This window comes from Coregonus clupeaformis, chromosome 29 (assembly GCF_020615455.1).
Source record: "Coregonus clupeaformis isolate EN_2021a chromosome 29, ASM2061545v1, whole genome shotgun sequence".
NCBI classification, from domain to species: domain Eukaryota; kingdom Metazoa; phylum Chordata; class Actinopteri; order Salmoniformes; family Salmonidae; genus Coregonus; species Coregonus clupeaformis.
The window spans coordinates 46,738,671-46,755,407 of record NC_059220.1 but is presented as its reverse complement, the minus strand read 5'-3'; positions in this window follow the sequence as shown (position 1 = coordinate 46,755,407).

Below are 16,737 nucleotides of genomic sequence, written 5' to 3'. Positions count from 1 at the left end.
CCTCATTCCGTCAGTAGAGGATGCCTGGTTGTTCTTTAAAAGTGCTTTCCTCTCAATCTTAAATAAGCATGCCCCATTCAAAAAATTCAGAACTAAGAACAGATATAGCCCCTGGTTCTCCTCAGACTTGACTGCCCTTGCCCAGCACAAAAACATCCTGTGGCGTACTGCATTAGCATCGAACAGCCCCCGCGATATGCAACTTTTCAGGGAAGTCAGGAACCAATATACACAATCAGTTAGGAAAGCAAAGGCTAGCTTTTTTCAAAAAGAAATGTGCATCCTGTAGCACTAACTCCAAAAAGTTTTCGGAGAATAAGAGCACCTCCTCCCAACTGCCCACTGCACTGAGGCTAGGAAACACTGTCACCACCAATAAATCTACAATAATTGAGAACTTCAACAAGCATTTTGCTATGGCTGGCCATGCTTTCCACCTGGCTACCACTACCCCTGCCACCAGCTCTGCACCCTCCGCTGCAACTTGCCCATGCCCCCCCCCACCCCGCTTCTCCTTCACACAAATTCAGACAGCTGATGTTCTGAAAGAGCTGAAAAATCTGGACCCCTACAAATCAGCTGGGCTAGACAATCTGGACCCTTTCTTTCTAAAATTAGCCGCCGAAATTGTCGCAACCCCTATTACTAGCCTGTTCAAGCTCTCTTTCATAACGTCTGAGATCCCCAGAGATTGGAAAGCTGCCGCGGTCATCCCCCTCTTCAAAGGGGGTGACACTCTAGATCCAAACTGTTACAGACCTATATCCATTCTGCCCTGCCTATCGAAAGTATTTGAAAGCCAAGTTAACAAACAGATCACCGACCATTTCGAATCCCACCGTACCTTCTCAGCTATGCAATCCGGTTTCCGAGCTGGTCATGGGTGCACCTCAGCCACGCTCAAGGTCCTAAACGATATTATAACTGCGATCGATAAAAGACAGTACTGCGCAGCCGTCTTCAACGACCTGGCCAAGGCTTTCTACTCTGTCAACCACCGCATTCTTATTGGCAGAATAAATAGCCTTGGTTTCTAAAATAACTGCCTCGCCTGGTTCACCAACTACTTCTCAGATAGTGTTCAATGTGCCAAATCTGAGGGCCTGTTGTCTGGACCTCTGGCAGTCTCTATGGGGGTGCCACAGGGTTCAATTCTCGGGCCGACTCTATTCTCTGTGCATATCAATGATGTCGCTCTTGCTGCTGGTGACGCTCGGATCCACCTCTATGCGGACGACACCATTTTGTATACATCTGGCCCTTCATTGGACACTGTGTTAAAAAACCTCCAAACGAGCTTCAACGCCATACAACACTCCTTCCGTAGCCTCCAACTGCTCTTAAACACTAGTAAAACTAAATGTATGCTCTTCAACCGAACGGAGCTTGCACCCGCCCACCCGACTAAAATCACTACTCTTGCGGGTCTGACCTAGAGTATATGGACAACTACAAATACCTAGGTGTATGGTTAGACTGTTAACTCTCCTTCCAGACTCACATTAAGCATCTCCAATCAAAAGTTAATTCTAGAATCATCTTCCTATTTCGCAACAAAGCCTCCTTCACTCATGCTGCCAAATATGCCTTCGTAAAACTGACTATCCTACTGATCCTTGAATTCGGCGATGTAATTTACAAAATAGCCTCCAACACTCTACTCAGCAAATTGGATGTAGTCTATCACAGTGCCATCCGTTTTGTCACCAAAGCCCCATATACTACCCACCATTGTGACCTGTACGCTCTTGTTGGCTGGCCCTCACTACATGTTCGTCGCCAAACCCACTGGCTCCAGGTCATCTATAAATCACTGCTAGGCAAATCCCAGTCTTATCTTAGCTCACTGGTCATTCATAGCAACACCCACCCGTAGTCTGCGCTCCAGCAGGTATACAGTGGGGAAAAAAAGTATTTAGTCAGCCGCCAATTGTGCAAGTTCTCCCACTTAAAAAGATGAGAGAGGCCTGTAATTTTCATCATAGGTACACGTCAACTATGACAGACAAAATGAGAAAAAAAAATCCAGAAAATCAAATTGTAGGATTTTTAATGAATTTATTTGCAAATTATGGTGGAAAATAAGTATTTGGTCAATAACAAAAGTTTCTCAATACTTTGTTATATACCCTTTGTTGGCAATGACACAGGTCAAACGTTTTCTGTAAGTCTTCACAAGGTTTTCACACACTGTTGCTGGTATTTTGGCCCATTCCTCCATGCAGATCTCCTCTAGAGCAGTGATGTTTTGGGGCTGTCACTGGGCAACACAGACTTTCAACTCCCTCCAAAGATTTTCTATGGGATTGAGATCTGGAGACTGGCTAGGCCACTCCAGGACCTTGAAATGCTTCTTACGAAGCCACTCCTTCGTTGCCCGGGCGGTGTGTTTGGGATCATTGTCATGCTGAAAGACCCAGCCACGTGTCATCTTCAATGCCCTTGCTGATGGAAGGAGGTTTTCACTCAAAATCTCACGATACATGGCCCCATTCATTCTTTCCTTTACACGGATCAGTCGTCCTGGTCCCTTTGCAGAAAAACAGCCCCAAAGCATGATGTTTCCACCCCCATGCTTCACAGTAGGTATGGTGTTCTTTGGATGCAACTCAGCATTCTTTGTCCTCCAAACACAACGAGTTGAGTTTTTACCAAAAAGTTCTATTTTGGTTTCATCTGACCATATGACATTCTCCCAATCCTCTTCTGGATCATCCAAATGCACTCTAGCAAACTTCAGACGGGCCTGGACATGTACTGGCTTAAGCAGGGGGACACGTCTGACACTGCAGGATTTGAGTCCCTGGCGGCGCAGTGTGTTACTGATGGTAGGCTTGTTACTTTGGTCCCAGCTCTCTGCAGGTCATTCACTAGGTCCCCCCCCGTGTGGTTCTGGGATTTTTGCTCACCGTTCTTGTGATCATTTTGACCCCACTGGGTGAGATCTTGCGTGGAGCCCCAGATCGAGGGAGATTATCAGTGGTCTTGTATGTCTTCCATTTCTTAATAATTGCTCCCACAGTAGATTTTTTTCAAACCAAGCTGCTTACCTATTGCAGATTCAGTCTTCCCCAGCCTGGTGCAGGTCTACAATTTTGTTTCTGGTGTCCTTTGACAGCTCTTTGGTCTTGGCCATAGTGGAGTTTGGAGTGTGACTGTTTGAGGTTGTGGACAGGTGTCTTTTATACTGATAACAAGTTCAAACAGGTGCCATTAATACAGGTAACGAGTGGAGGACAGAGGAGCCTCTTAAAGAAGAAGTTACAGGTCTGTGAGAGCCAGAAATATTGCTTGTTTGAAGTTGACCAAATACTTATTTTCCACCATAATTTGCAAATAAATTCATTAAAAATCCTACAATGTGAGTTTCTGGATTTTTTTTTCTCATTTTGTCTGTCATAGTTGACGTGTACATATGATGAAAATTACAGGCCTCTCTCATCTTTTTAAGTGGGAGAACTTGCACAATTGGTGGCTGACTAAATACTTTTTTTCCCCACTGTATCTCACTGGTCATCCCCAAAGCCAACACCTCCTTTGGCCGCCATTCCTTCCAGTTCTCTGCTGCCAATGACTGGAACGAACTGCAAAAATCTCTGAAGGTGGAGACTCTTATCTCCCTCACTAACTTTAAGCATCAGTTGTCAGAGCAGCTTACCGATCACTGCACCTGTACACAGCCCATCTGAAATTAGCCCACCCAACTACCTCATCCCCATATTGTTATTGATGGATCACCACCTCAAGCTGAACCTCGGCAAGACGGAGCTGCTCTTCCTCCCGGAGAAGGACTGCCCGTTCCATGATCTCGCCATCACGGTTGACAACGCCGTTGTGTCCTCCTCCCAGAGTGCAAAGAGCCTTGGCGTGACCCTGGACAACACTCTGTCGTTCTCCTCTATCATCAAGGCGGTGAACCGATCCTGTAGGTTCATGCTCTACAACATTCAGAGAGTATGACCCTGCCTTACACAGGAAGCGGCACAGGTCCTAATCCAGGCACTTGTCATCTCCTGTCCGGATTACTGCAACTCGCTGTTGGCTGGGCTCCCTGCCTGGCCATTAAACCCCTACAACTCATCCAGAATGCCGCAGCCCGTCTGGTGTTCAACCTTCCCAAGTTCTCTCACGTCACCTCGCTCCTCCGCACACTCCACTGGCTTCCAGTTGAAGCTTGCATCTGCTACAAGACCATGGTGCTTGCATACGGAGCTGTGAGGGGAACGGCACCTCCGTACCTTCAGGCTCTCATCAGTCCCTACACCCAAACGAGGGCATTGCGTTCATCCACCTCTGGCCTGCTGGCCCCCCTACCTCTGCGGAACCACAGTTCCCGCTCAGCCCAGTCAAAACTGTTCGCTGCTCTGGCACTCCAATGGTTGAACAAGCTCCCTCACGACGCCAGGACAGCGGAGTCACTCACCACCTTCCTTGAAACCCCACCTCTTTAAGGAATACCTGGGATAGGATAAAGTAATCCTTCTATCCCCCCTTACCCCACCCCAAAGAAAAAAATAAAACATATTGTAAAGTGGTTATCCCACTGGCTATAAGGTGAATGCACCAATTTGTAAGTCGCTCTGGATAAGAGCATCTGCTAAATGACGTAAATGTAAATGTTATTTATTTTGCTAATTTGCACATCATCTTTTGCACATCTATCATTCCAGTGTTAATACGAAAGTGTAACTATTTTGCACTATGGCCTATTTATTGCCTTACCTCCATAACTTACTACATTCGCACAAACTGTATATATATTTTCTGTTGTATTTTTGACTTTATGTTTTGTTTACCCCATATGTAACTCTGTGTTGTTGTTTTTATCGCACTGCTTTGCTTTATTTTGGCCAGGTCGCAGTTGTAAATGAGAACTTGTTCTCAACTGGCTTACCTGGTTAAATAAAGGTAAAATAAATTCAAAAAAAAGTGTAGATTAATGCTATGACCATGATGAATGACCGATAGAGATTAGTTTTTTTTTTTTTATGATCATGATGAATGACCTATAGAGATTAAGGTTATTTTATGTAGATACCTAAATTACTATATTCTCTATCAATACAGATCAAGGCTGATTAAGCATCACAACTGGTAGGAACCGTGACCAACATGTCTGTCTAGCTTTAATCAATGCTAGTTTTCTTTCTTATTTTGAATGGCTTGATGCCAAGTGTCTATAATATAATATTTGGTTGTGTCTCTGACCTCTACATTCACTATGCAGCAGTTTATAACTAGCTATCTGATGGGGAGTTGATCCAGTTTTTACCAGACATTCCTCTCTGATGGGGAGGTGATCCAGTTTTTACCAGACATTCCTCTCTGATGGGGAACTGATCCAGTTATTACCAGACATTCCTCTCTGATGGGGAGGCGATCCAGTTTTTACCAGACATTCCTCTCTGATGGGGAGGTGATCCAGTTTTTACCAGACATTCCTCTCTGATGGGGAACTGATCCAGTTATTACCAGACATTCCTCTCTGATGGGGAGGCGATCCAGTTTTTACCAGACATTCCTCTCTGATGGGGAGTTGATCCAGTTATTACCAGACATTCCTCTCTGATGGGGAGTTGATCCAGTTTTTACCAGACATTCCTCTCTGATGGGGAGCTGATCCAGTTTTTACCAGACATTCCTCTCTGATGGGGAGGGGATCCAGTTTTTACCAGACATTCCTCTCTGATGGGGAGTTGATCCAGTTTTTACCAGACATTCCTCTCTGATGGGGAACTGATCCAGTTATTACCAGACATTCCTCTCTGATGGGGAGGTGATCCAGTTTTTACCAGACATTCCTCTCTGATGGGGAGTTGATCCAGTTTTTACCAGACATTCCTCTCTGATGGGGAGTTGATCCAGTTTTTACCAGACATTCCTCTCTGATGGGGAGCTGATCCAGTTTTTACCAGACATTCCTCTCTGATGGGGAGTTGATCCAGTTTTTACCAGACATTCCTCTCTGATGGGGAGTTGATCCAGTTATTACCAGACATTCCTCTCTGATGGGGAGGTGATCCAGTTTTTACCAGACATTCCTCTCTGATGGGGAGTTGATCCAGTTTTTACCAGACATTCCTCTCTGATGGGGAGCTGATCCAGTTTTTACCAGACATTCGTCTTCGTCTCTTCTCTCCATTTCCTACCAAATCAAAGGCGTATGAATCTTATATCCGCCCTGTTATAATGGAATGAAAGATCAGTGTTTTAATGGATAGGCCTATTTTAATATCCCTCATTAATACTTTAGTATGCAGGATATTATTGTTCTGTACCAACGACTATAATTACTTCTGTTTAATACTCTCTGTCAATCCTGAAAATGATCACTTGCTTAGTGTTGTATCTCGCTGAGAAGGATCATTAGTTACACATCTCTAATATCGCCGATCTGCCAACTGTAGCATCCGAACAGTTTCGGCTACACACTTAATATGACCCTTCTATGGACAGGTGTGACTCTCATAAACACAATATGCTCTAGAACACCCAGAGGCTTTTCAAGACTCGTCTGAAGGTAGCCCAGTACCAATTTAAAAAATGTTATGGAAGTATACAGTGCCATCGGAAAGTATTCAGATCCCTTGACTTTTTCCACATTTTGTTAGGTTACAGCCTTATTCTAAAAATGATTAAATTGTTTATTTTTTCCCCCTCATCCATCTACACACAATACCCCATAATGACAAAGCAAAAACAGGTTTTTAGAATTTTTTGCTCATTTATAAAAAAAAAAAATGGAAATATCACATTTACATAGGTATCCAGACCCTTTACTCAGTACTTTGTTGAAGCACCTTTTGCAGCGATTACAGCCTCAAGTCTTCTTGGGTATGACGCTACAAACTTGGCACACCTGTATTTGGGGAGTTTCTCTCATTCTTCTCTGCAGATCCTCTCAAGCTCTGTCAGGTTGGATGGGGAGCATTGCTGCTCAGCTATTTTCAGGTCTCTCCAGAGATGTTCGATAGGGTTCAAGTCCGGACTCTGGCTGGGCCACTCAAGGACGTTCAGAGACTTGTCCCGAAACTACGCCTGTGTTGTCTTAGCTGTGTGCTTAGGGTCGTTGTCCTGTTGGAAGGTGAAACGTCGCCCCAGTCTGAGGTCCTGAGCTCTCTGGAGCAGGTTTTCATCAAGGATCTCTCTGTACTTTGCTCCGTTCATCTTTCCCTCAATCCTGACTAGTCTCCAAGTCCCTGCCGCTGAAAAACATCCCCACAGCATGATGCTGCCACCACCTAGCTTCACCGTAGGGATGGTGCCAGGTTTCCCCCAGACGTAATGCTTGGCATTCATGCCAAAGAGTTCAATCTTGGTTTCATCAGACCAGATAATCATGTTTCTCATGGTCTGAGAGTCTTTAGGTGCCTTTTGGCTGAGGAGTGGTTTCCGTCTGGCCACTCTACCATAAAGGCCTGATTGATGGAGTGCTGCAGAGATGGTTGACCTTCTGGAAGGTTCTCCCATCTCCACAGAGGAACTTGGGAGCTCTGTCAGAGTGACCATCGGGTTCTTGGTCCCCTCCCTGACCAAAGCAATTCTCCCCCGATTGCTCAGTTTAGCCGGGCGGCCAGCTCCAGGAAGAGTCTTGGTGGTTCCAAACTTCTTCCGTTTAAGAATGATGGAGGCCACTGTGTTCTTGGGGACCTTTAGTGCTGCAGACATTTTTTGGTACCCTTCCCCAGATCTGTGCTGACACAATCCTGTCTCTGAGCTCTACGGACAATTCCTTTGACCTCATGGCTTGGTTTTTGCTCTGCCATACACTGTCAACTGTGGGACCTTACAGTGGGGAAAAAAAGTATTTAGTCAGCCACCAATTGTGCAAGTTCTCCCACTTAAAAAGATGAGAGAGGCCTGTAGTTTTCATCATAGGTACATGTCAACTATGACAGACAAAATGAGAATTTTTTTTCCAGAAAATCACATTGTAGGATTTTTTATGAATTTATTTGCCAATTATGGTGGAAAATAAGTATTTGGTCAATAACAAAAGTTTCTCAATACTTTGTTATATACCCTTTGTTGGCAATGACACAGGTCAAACGTTTTCTGTAAGTCTTCACAAGGTTTTCACACACTGTTGCTGGTATTTTGGCCCATTGCTCCATGCAGATCTCCTCTAGAGCAGTGATGTTTTGGGGCTGTCGCTGGGCAACACAGACTTTCAACTCCCTCCAAATATTTTCTTTGGGGTTGAGATCTGGAGACTGGCTAGGCCACTCCAGGACCTTGAAATGCTTCTTACGAAGCCACTCCTTCGTTGCCCGGGCAGTGTGTTTGGGATCATTGTCATGCTGAAAGACCCAGCCACGTTTCATCTTCAATGCCCTTACTGATGGAAGGAGGTTTTCACTCAAAATCTCACGATACATGGCCCCATTCATTCTTTCCTTTACACGGATCAGTCGTCCTGGTCCCTTTGCAGAAAAACAGCCCCAAAGCATGATGTTTCCACCCCCATGCTTCACAGTAGGTATGGTGTTCTTTGGATGCAACTCAGAATTCTTTGTCCTCCAAACATGACGAGTTGAGTTTTTACCAAAAAGTTATATTTTGGTTTCATCTGACCATATGACATTCTCCCAATCCTCTTCTGGATCAACCAAATGCACTCTAGCAAACTTCAGACGGACCTGGACATGTACTGGCTTAAGCAGGGGGACACGTCTGGCACTGCAGGATTTGAGTCCCTGGCGGCGTAGTGTGTTACTGATGGTAGGCTTTGTTACTTTGGTCCCAGCTCTCTGCAGGTCATTCACTAGGTCCCCCCGTGTGGTTCTGGGAATTTTGCTCACCGTTCTTGTGATCATTTTGACCCCACGGGGTGAGATCTTGCATGGAGCCCCAGATCGAGGGAGATTATCAGTGGTCTTGTATGTCTTCCATTTCCTAATAATTGCTCCCACAGTTGATTTCTTCAAACCAAGCTGCTTACCTATTGCAGATTCAGTCTTCCCAGCCTGGTGCAGGTCTACAATTTTGTTTCTGGTGTCCTTTGACAGCTCTTTGGTCTTGGCCATAGTGGAGTTTGGAGTGTGACTGTTTGAGGTTGTGGACAGGTGTCTTTTATACTGATAACAAGTTCAAACAGGTGCCATTAATACAGGTAACGAGTGGAGGACAGAGGAGCCTCTTAAAGAAGAAGTTACAGGTCTGTGAGAGCCAAAATCTTGCTTGTTTGTAGGTGACCAAATACTTTTTTTTCCACCATAATTTGCAAATAAATTCATAAAAAATCCTACAATGTGATTTTCTGGAATTTTTTTCCTCAATTTGTCTGTCATAGTTGACGTGTAACTATGATGAAAATTACAGGCCTCTCTCATCTTTTTAAGTGGGAGAACTTGCACAATTGGTGGCTGACTAAATACTTTCCCCCTCTACTGTATATAGACAGGTGTGTGCCTTTCCAAGTTATGTCCAATCAATTGAATTTACCACAGGTGGACTCCAATCAAGTTGTAGAAACATCTCAAGGACGATCAATGGAAACAGGATGCACCTGAGCTCAATTTGAAGTCTCATAGCAAAAGGTCTGAATACTTATGTCAGTAAGGTATTTCTGTTTTTATTTGTAATACATTTGCAAACATTTCTAAAAACCTGTTTTCCCTTTGTCATTATGGGGTATTGTGTGTAGATTGCTGAGGATTTTTATTTACTTAATCCATTTTAGAATAAGGCTGTAACATAACAAAATGTGGAAAAGGTAAAGGGGTCTGAATTATCCCCCCCCCACCACCACACACACACACACACACACACACACCCCTCCCAGGTTGAACGCAAATTAGAAGTCTTTATCACACTTTCCCTTTTATAACGTTTTATTTTTTTTATTTTTTTTCACACCCGTCTGACTGACTAATAACAATAAGTCAGGTGTCATAAACAATTTGGATAAACAGATTAAGGAAAATGGCACCTGCACGGGAGCATCACTAGCTGTTTTCCCTCTTTCTTCAATGGCCAAGTCAAAATGGCAGTTAGAGCTCTGACTTCACATTCTTTCAAAGAACATTTAAATGCTAATATTATAAGCTCACAAGCGTAATATGATAAGCTGACCAGCTTATTATAAGCTCTGACGTTTTAAGAGTTTCTCCCATTAGTTATCAGTGGAGGCATTAAATTGCATCCCTGTTCCAGTAGAAGGTATGGGGTTAAATTATATTGGAAAAAGAGATCATTTAGGCTGCATTTGACAGCACTATATACAGTGCCGTAGTGATGTCAGCGAGGGAAAGGAAAGTGAAGCACAGGTTTGAGGAGAGTGTCTGTTGTAGCTGGAATACATAGTGTATAGGGAGGATCCATCCATCCTACAGAGACTAACCACGCCACTGCCCTATTGTCACGGATTTAGCAGAGGCTGCTCCTCCTCCTTGCTCGGGCAGGCTTCGGCATTCGTCGTCCCCAGAGTACTAGCTGCCACCGATCTAGGTTTCAGCAATCATCTAGATTGGTCTGCTTTGTGTCCACCTGTTTCCCATTAGTGTTGATGGTTTCCCTGTATAACCCCTGTCTGTCATTCGTTTGTTGTGTGTGATTGTTCTCCGTTTGTTTTCGGCAGGACTGTGTATTGAGATTATTGTTCCTCCCTGTTTTGGAGGTTTTGTCGTTTTGTACTTTTCATTACGTTTATTAGTAAAGTACATCTGCCAGTCTCTCGGTGTCCTGCGCTTGACTTCGTTCACCGCATACACGATTATCCTGACATGTATAGTCCATCATACTGTCAATCCGTTTTTGCAGACATCGCCTGACACAATCAGGCACTTGGATCAAAAGAGAAGCCAGCAAGCTCTTTGTTCATATATTAACACCAAAAGGCACTGAACAATAAAACAGACATATGATTTAGTTAATGGATCAAATGCATGGATCACACATGGGACAGAAGAAAACAGCGTAAATGGCCATGTGAAGTTTTGATGCACTGCTTCTTTGAGACCTAATGATGCAGATGTGAATGAACAGACAATGGGTGTTTCTCGATGTGCGTACTACCGTGCTCCACACTCTCACGCTCCGAGTGCATCCTCCGACCACGTTCTCTTGAGTACGTTCTTGTGAGGACGAGAGTGTGGAGACTGCATAAAACAATACATTTGAGAAGCACTCGCACTACCCCCTGCTGTATTGCTTCACGCATCACCTGCCCATTCACTGAACCTTCTTCCAGCCAGGACAATGACAACAACAGATTAAACAAGATATACACAAAGCAAACGTTTTACTTCATAAGTATCAGCTAGATATGTAAATCATAATAATCTAGCTAATCAGCTAGTTAAACAGGCAAAAATGACCTAAAACTAATGTTATGAAAGGTAGATGTATATTTGTTGTGGGTAGCTACCAATTTTTTTTTTTGCTAGCTAGTTAGCCCTATTGACTGACTATGGACTTATCCATTCACTGAACCATCTTCCAGCCAGGACAATGGCAATAGAGATGAAACAAGATATACACAAAGTATCAGTTTCAGTTCATGACTATCAGCTAGCTATTTGTGAATCATAATAATGTAGCTAACCAGATAGTTTAAAAGGCAAAAATGACATAAAACGAATATTATGCAAGATAGATTTAAATTATTTGTGGGTAGCTATCAAACATTTTTTTGGTGGCTATCTGGCTAGCTAACAGTACTAGTAGCTAGCCAGTTAACCCTATTGACAAAGTATGGGTGTCACGTCTCCTCCCGTTGCTCCCCAACAGGCCATCTCCTTCCTGGGATACAGGATCAGCCCTCAGGGGGTGTTCATGGAAAGAGAGAAGACGGACGCCGTCAGGTCACGTGTATGTACCCACCAGTGTCCGAGACCGCCGGCTGATCTGGGCGCACACCACCCTTACGGCAGGGCACTCCGGTATTACGCACACCCTGCATTCTCTATCACAAAAATACAGGAGGCCCACCTTAGCTACTGATGTCTCCCGCTATATCAACTCCTGTTCCCTATGTGCCCAAACGAAGACACCTAAGAAAGCCTTGGCAGGCAAACTAGTTCCTCTCCCAGTGCCTCAGCGACCTTGGTCACACCTGTCCATAGACTTTGTCACCGACCTCCCACGTTCTGATGGCTTCACCACAGTCATGGTGGTCGTAGATCGGTTCTCCAAATCATGCTGTTTTTGCCACTAACTGGTCTTCCTTCTGCTCTCCAGGTCGCTGAGGTCCTGTCCCAACAGGTCTTCCGGCAAAATTGACTTCCGGAGGACATCGTCTCGGACCGTGGCCCCCAATTCACCTCCCGAGTGTGGAAGGCTTTCAGGAGAAGATCGGGGCCACGGCCAGCCTCACTTGGGGGGTTACTGTCACGTCTCCTCCCGTTGCTCCGCTCTGATTCGCCGGTCTACTGAGCCACCGGTCTGAGCGCACCACCTCGGCAACACAGGAAGGGAAACCCAACGCACCCTAATCACCTCCAGCGCACCTGCATCTCATCATCTCATCACCACCCCTATATAGCCCTGGACTGTTCAGTCACTGTTGTGTGTAAAACATTTGTATTTTATATTTTGTATATTTTTTAGGGGGTAGATTTGTATTTTATTTTTATTTTTTAGATCAGCTTTAATATTGCAGATGGATTGTAACTTCCATCAATGTAATTGTCTTCATCACTTCCAATCTCCCATATGTTGTTGTTTTTTCTCCCAAATATATACATACATACATACATACATATCCTTTTTTAAATATATATATATATTTCCCTTCATTACTTTCCAACCCCTCCACCCCTTCCCTAATTGGAGTAAACTAGTGAACAACAATGCTTAGGCCTCTACTTCCAGCTTATACATACTATATACATTTTACGGAGACAGTCAATTTTACAATAATTCTATTTTGTTTGTTTTTACTCCTGAACTTCCTCTACCCTCAACCTCTCCACTCATTTCCATGATGTCCATCCGGTTTGCTTCTATATGCCATATCTTTCTAACTGTGCTCTTTCACAAAAGCTCTCAACCTATAACCTATATACTTATTATGGACACAGTATGCTTTACATTAGTTATCTTGTTGTTGTTAGTAGTTATTAGTCCCATCCTTCAACTCCATTCAACACCACCCATCTATCTCTTAACACCATCCATATTGGATTTCTATTTGCCATATATTTTTCAACTGTACTGTGATGTTTTACAAAAGATCTGAACCGTTCTATTCTCATTGTTTTTACAGATTTGTAAATTGAAAATAAATATTTTTGCTAAAAGTATTATTATATTATTGATCGATTGACTATGACTTTTCAGATCACCCAGTAGTGATATCTGCAGGGTTAGCTCTAGGTAAATATTGCAATCCTTTAGCCATTCCTGGACCTGTGTCCAAAAACAAGCTTCAAATGGACAGTACCAAAACAAATTATCTAATGATTCTCTTCGCAGCAAAATCTGCAGAGCTGGGAAGATTGTATCCCCCATTTTGTATAATAATATAAATTGAAAAATTATAAGTTTTGAATCCGGTGTTGTTTTGCGTATCAGTTCATAAACCATTTGCAATGTAATCGATACGTCAAAAATCTCTTCCCAACTATTTTGCAATCTATATGGGACGGCTGTCAATCCTTTGGTCCTTAAGTGAAACTGGTATAATTTTTTATTTATCACAATTTTCTTTAACCAATTATGTTCTTTAATGCAGGACCGGCAGACAAATTCCTTACTTTTTCCCCGTTCCACTTTCCTCTTCCATATTTGCGGTAATACTGCAATTATTTGGTTGTAATATTGGGTAGAGCAGACATTTCCATATGTTTTTGTTAGCTGCATGTGCGACATAACTCCACCAGTCCTATCGATGATATCATTTATAAAGATTATACCTTTTTTAAACATTTTGTCAAAAAGTAATGGTTTTTTATCAATTAGTATATTTGAGTTTAACCACAATATTTGTTGCATTATTTGTTCTGTTAATTATTGAGGATTAAATTGAAATTGCAACCAACTTTCTATGGCTTGTTTTAGAAATAGTGATATTTGGGAGATGATTTCCTTTTCAAATAACTGAAAGTGAGAGGTTGTAATCTGAATAAAGGGAAAAAGGCCATTCTTGAAGATTGGGTGAGACAATCGTACTAATTTGCTAGAGAACCAGTTCAGATTTAAGTATAACTTTTGTATGACTGAAGCTTTTAGTGATTGGTCTAATGCTTTAATATTTAATAATTTCTGTCCTCCGAATTCATATTCATTATATAAATAGGCCCGTTTAATTTTGTCTGGTTTGCCATTCCAAATAAAATTGAATATATTTTTCTCATATAATTTAAAAAACTGTTCACTGGGCGTGGGCAAGACCATAAGCAAATAGGTAAATTGGGATAATACTAAAGAGGTAATCAGGGTGATTTTTTTAGGTAATCAGACCCATCTTTTTATTTTCCACTTTTATCCTGTTTCAGAAATAATGAAATCAGACCTTCTTCTTGAGTATCTGATAATCTACCATTTACATAGGAGTGGTTAAACCATGCTAATAACGGTCCTCTGAGTATATAAAAAAAGGTTTGGTATACCTCGACTGGTATGCCATCCAACCCTGGAGTTTTCCTGGACCTTCAAAATATAATTTGGTGAATCATGAGTGACTCCGTCATTTATAACCAGTTTCAGTAAATTATTTTTGGTAGCATTTCTATGTTGAAAATTTACAAATAATTTGGTGCATTTTTCCCCATATTCCATCCAGTTTGCTTTATTTTTATAATATATTACACTTGATCTTTCTTGAATAATGATCTCCATTTATTTTTGTTTTTCCTCTAATTTATTCTGAGCCTCTATGTTACAGTTTTTATTGCTATCTATCTGTTCTGTTAGACCTTCTATTTCCTTTGTTAGTGTGGACTCTTTTGACCTAAATTGCTTTTGTTTTCGAGATAAGTACTGAATTGCATGGCCTCTAAAGGCACATTTAAAGGTGTCCCATACAATAAGGGGATTTGCTCTACCTATGTTATGTTGGAAAAAATCAGTTATAAATTCCTCTGTCCTAGTTAAAAACAAGTTATCATCCAATAGGCATTGATTAAATGTCCAATATCCTCGCCCACATGGAAATTCAGTAAGAGTAATGTATATGCCAATTATATGATGGTCCGACCACATTCTGTCCCCTATCAACACTTTTTAAACGAGAATGACATAAGAAAGAAGTCAAGATGACTAGCTTGATTGAGTCTCCGCCATGTATATCTCACTTGATCAAGATATATAAGCCTCCATATATCTACTAGTTCTAATGTATCCATGACATTCACAATTTTCTTAAGAGCATGAGGGTGATAGTTTGTAGTGTGATTTCCTTTACGGTCCATTGAGCTATTTGAAACGGTATTGTAATCTCCCACCATAATAATAGAGTCTTGAATTGCTTGCAGCGTTGATAATTTATTATATATATTGTCAAACAAGTATGGATCATCATTATTTGGTCCGTAAAGGTTAATGAACCATATCTGTTTATGGTCCAATAACATATTTAAAATAATCCATCTACCTTGCCTAGCTGTTTGGACAATTTGCACATTCGGATCGAAATTACTGTTAACTAATATCATCACCCCTTTTGAGTTTCTTAGCCCATGGGAGAAGTTTATTTCACCCCCCCATTCCTTTTTCCATGCAACTTCATCTAGAATTGTTGAATGAGTTTCCTGTAAACAATAGATATTATATTCCTTCTCTTTGAGCCATGTAAATATTGTTCTTCTTTTGTTATTATCTGCTAAGCCATTACAATTATAACTGGCTATACTTATTTCACCACATACCATAATGAGATACAAGTTTCAAATCTATTTATCATTATATATGTTTGTAAATTTACCAATAAAAAATACCGTAATGATTGAGTGTCCATATAGCTGTTCCATGATATTTGCATTGCTACTAAGTAACCCTCCAATTGTTCTCCACTAATCCCCCTGCTAAAGCCCCTCCCCATCCCAAGTTGGGTTGTCATCCCAGTGATCGGCATCCCACCCCCGTCCCTCCGGATCCCTATGCCCCCGAGAGGCCAGGACCCATCCATCGAAAACAGCACACAGTGCCACCCACAAAACAGAAGCAGGTCATCCGCCAAAAGCATTTCCAATGCTCTCACCTCAATATATTTATATAGCTATTTAAAAATATATATCTATTCAAATATCTTGCATATCTAATTTTCCATTATTATCAATTAATATGCGTAATGATGTCGGCAGTTCATGCGTAGGATTGTTACCTATAACCCGGATTTCCATTGTATTACATTACATTTTTGACAAGCAATTATTATTTTAGCAAACAATTATTGTGGTTCATCCTACATTCTCCCTAACATCCTTACCCCCTTGCAACAGATGTGGGATAAACACACACGCACATACTCCAACACACTCCACCCCTTTCCTCCACAATCAACCATAAGATCAGATCGGTTGTTACATCCCAGAGCCCAACTCAAGAAAGGACCTGATTTATGAATGCATATACAGTTACAGCTGTTTGAGAAAGCATGCAAGATTGAGCAAAAATTGACAACAATGTGAGATTTGATTAATCTAGTTAATCTATGTCAAGTCCTAGGTGATGGAGATCAGATCCACCCTCTTCACCTGAGACACAAACACTCTGGTCCCCCGTTGTAACCATTTTTCCCGAGCATCTCCGTGCAGACAGACCATTGATTATCTTCTGCCACCAGGGCCACAATAA